Source organism: Scardinius erythrophthalmus (assembly GCF_964197995.2).
Source record: "Scardinius erythrophthalmus genome assembly, chromosome: 1".
Taxonomy (NCBI): domain Eukaryota; kingdom Metazoa; phylum Chordata; class Actinopteri; order Cypriniformes; family Leuciscidae; genus Scardinius; species Scardinius erythrophthalmus.
The window spans coordinates 72,015,969-72,020,156 of NC_138221.1; positions in this window are offsets into that span (position 1 = coordinate 72,015,969).

The window sequence follows — 4,188 nt, forward strand, 5'->3', positions numbered from 1 at the left end:
CAGCAGCAAGGTCGACCATGCCCCCTTGGTGTGACGGCCCACTCCACCCGGAGTGTGGCATCCTCTTGGGCTCTAGCGCATGGCGCCTCGCTAACAGACATCTGTAAAGCTGCAGGCTGGGCGACACCTAACACGGCCTCTGGGCGACCCCCACGTGTGTAGTCCACTGTAAGCCTCTCTGAGCATGTGTCTTTCCCTCTGCAAGCCACCTTGCCACCCCTGGGTTTGAAATATTCCACCTGCGGCTGGACACCCCAGTGATTCTCAATATGCAGCCCCCTGGGGTCATGTGTATTCCAAGTTCCCCCCTTCGGGCTGGGCATAATTGCATATTTCCACTGATATATGCTTCCCAGTGTACCTTGGTACCTTGGCATAATTCCAGCAGCCAATAAAAACTGTCCCTTTCATGTTAATGTTGTTTTTTCATTGTTTACATGTTTAAATATTCTGAGAATGCATAGTTTAGTTATAATGTTTAATGTTTAAACTGCAATAAAAGCATTAAAACGTTTTTTTTTTTTTGGCAGCCATTTTGTTTTTATTGTTTATGCTAAAACAGTGATGTTTACAACTTGTTATATGGCAGAAATGGATTCAGCACCTAAAAATCATATAGAAACAACACTTGAAGTACTTTTCCTCAAAAATGCCTACTGCATCTTATCCAGGGCTATTTATCTATTTTGGGACTCGACTATTATTATGGAATCAAACTAATCAAGAGTTCTAGACTTTGACAGGTTCTTCTTATTTGCTTTCATGTTGCTTTTCACATGATTGCTGTATGATAATTGTATAGACAACTTTGCCTAGGGCCTTGAAGTTCTATCACAGCACATGTAGCCACTTATATGTTTTCTTACTTGGCATATGTAACTCTTTAGGTATTTACAACACCACTGTTCAATATATGATTAAAGTGTGAAAATTAATCCTAAGATGAAGTTTATATTAGTTCAAGTTTGCTCTGTGTGGATGTATTGTTCTGTTCCAGTGATTTTCTTTTACTAAATCTTGAAGGGAAAATATATCACCTATGGGGTCAAAGCCTGTTCCCCAATGGTATCTGCTGAAGCCTGTTCCCCAATGGTATCTGCTAAAGCCTGTTCCCCAATGGTATCTGCTGAAGCCTTTGCTGGAGGCATATATAACCCTCGGGTCCCAGCAAGTTTTCACCAAGGTGGTAGGACCCAGCGATCCATTTTGCCCCTTTGCATACCTTGTTTATTCGTGTAGCCTGCCCTCCGGATAATAAATATGCACTTGCTTTGCAATTCATCCATTGGGTTATCATGGAATCAAACTAATCAAGAGTTCTAGACTTTGACGGGTTCTTCTTATTTGCTTTCATGTTGCTTTTCACATGATTGCTGTATGAGATTTTTATAGACAACTATGCCTAGGGCCTTGAAGTTCTATCACACCACATGTAGCCACTTATGTTTTCTTACTTGGCATATGTAACTCTTTAGGTATGTACAACGATTAAAGTTTGAAAATTAATCCTAAGAAGAAGTTTATATTAGTTCAAGTTTGCTCTGTGTGGATGTATTGTTCTGTTCCAGTGATGTTCTGTGACTAAACCTTGAAGGGAAAAGATATCACGTATGGGGTCAAAGCCTGTTCCCCAATGGTATCTGCTGAAGCCTTTGCTGGAGGAATATATACCCCTCGGGTCCCAGCAAGTTTTCACCAAGGTGGTAGGACCCAGCGTTCTATTACACTACTTTGCATACCTTGTTTATTCGTGTAGTCTGCCATCCAGATAGTAAATATGCACTTGCTTTTTGCAATTCATCCATTGGGTTATTATGGAATCAAACTAATCAAGAGTTCTAGACTTTGACGGGTTCTTCTTATTTGCTTTCATGTTGCTTTTCACATGATTGCTGTATGAGAATTTTATAGACAACTATGCCTAGGGCCTTGAAGTTCTATCACACCACATGTAGCCACTTATATGTTTTCTTACTTGGCATATGTAACTCTTTAGGTATTTACAATGATTAAAGTGTGAAAATTAATTGCAAGAAAAAGTTTATATTAGTTCCAAGTTTGCTCTGTGTGGATGTATTGTTCTGTTCCAGTGATGTTCTATGACTAAACCTTGAAGGGAAAAGATATCACCTATGGGGTCAAAGCCTGTTCCCCAATGGTATCTGCTGAAGCCTTTGCTGGAGGCATACAGTATACCCCTCGGGTCCCAGCAAGTTTTCACCAAGGTGGTAGGACCCAGCGATCCATTTTGCCCCTTTACATACCTTGTTTATTCGTGTAGCCTGCCCTCCAGATAATAAATATGCACTTGCTTTGCAATTCATCTATTTGGTTATTATGGAATCAAACTAATCAAGAGTTCTAGACTTTGACGTGTTCTTCTTATTTGCTTTCATGTTGCTTTTCACATGATTGCTGTATGAGATTTTTATAGACAACTATGCCTAGGGCCTTGAAGTTCTATCACACCACATGTAGCCACTTATATGTTTTCTTACTTGGCATATGTAACTCTTTAGGTATTTACAACACCACTGTTCAATATATGATTAAAGTGTGAAAATTAATCCTAAGATGAAGTTTATATTAGTTCAAGTTTGCTCTGTGTGGATGTATTGTTCTGTTCCAGTGATTTTCTTTTACTATATCTTGAAGGGAAAATATATCACCTATGGGGTCAAAGCCTGTTCCCCAATGGTATCTACTGAAGCCTGTTCCCCAATGGTATCTGCTAAAGCCTGTTCCCCAATGGTATCTGCTGAAGCCTTTGCTGGAGGCATATATACCCCTCGGGTCCCAGCAAGTTTTCACCAAGGTGGTAGGACCCAGCGATCCATTTTGCCCCTTTACATACCTTGTTTATTCGTGTAGCCTGCCCTCCAGATAATAAATATGCACTTGCTTTGCAATTCATCCATTTGGTTATTATGGAATCAAACTAATCAAGAGTTCTAGACTTTGACGGGTTCTTCTTATTTGCTTTCATGTTGCTTTTCACATGATTGCTGTATGAGAATTGTATAGACAACTTTGCCTAGGGCCTTGAAGTTCTATCACACCACATGTAGCCACTTATATGTTTTCTTACTTGGCATATGTAACTCTTTAGGTATTTACAACACCACTGTTCACTATATGATTAAAGTGTGAAAATTAATTGTTAGAAAAAGTTTATATTAGTTCAAGTTTGCTCTGTGTGGATGTGTTGTTCTGTTCCAGTGATGTTCTATGACTAAACCTGGAAGGGAAAAGATATCACGTATGGGGTCAAAGCCTGTTCCCCAATGGTATCTGCTGAAGCCTTTGCTGGAGGAATATATACCCCTCGGGTCCCAGCAAGTTTTCACCAAGGTGGTAGGACCAAGCGTTCTATTACACTACTTTGCATACCTTGTTTATTTGTGTAGTCTGTCATCCAGATAGTAAATATGCACTTGCTTTTTGCAATTCATCCATTGGGTTATTATGGAATCAAACTAATCAAGAGTTCTAGACTTTGACGGGTTCTTCTTATTTGCTTTCATGTTGCTTTTCACATGATTGCTGTATGAGAATTGTATAGACAACTTTGCCTAGGGCCTTGAAGTTCTATCACACCACATGTAGCCACTTATATGTTTTCTTACTTGGCATATGTAACTCTTTAGGTATTTACAACACCACTGTTCAATATATGATTAAAGTGTGAAAATTAATCCTAAGATGAAGTTTATATTAGTTCATGTTTGCTCTGTGTGGATGTATTGTTCTGTTCCAGTGATTTTCTTTTACTAAATCTTGAAGGGAAAATATATCACCTATGGGGTCAAAGCCTGTTCCCCAATGGTATCTGCTGAAGCCTGTTCCCCAATGGTATCTGCTAAAGCCTGTTCCCCAATGGTATCTGCTGAAGCCTTTGCTGAAGGAATATATACCCCTCGGGTCCCAGCAAGTTTTCACCAAGGTGGTAGGACCAAGCGTTCTATTACACTACTTTGCATACCTTGTTTATTCGTGTAGTCTGTCATCCAGATAGTAAATATGCACTTGCTTTTTGCAATTCATCCATTGGGTTATTATGGAATCAAACTAATCAAGAGTTCTAGACTTTGACGGGTTCTTCTTATTTGCTTTCATGTTGCTTTTCACATGATTGCTGTATGAGAATTGTATAGACAACTTTGCCTAGGGCCTTGAAGTTCTATCACA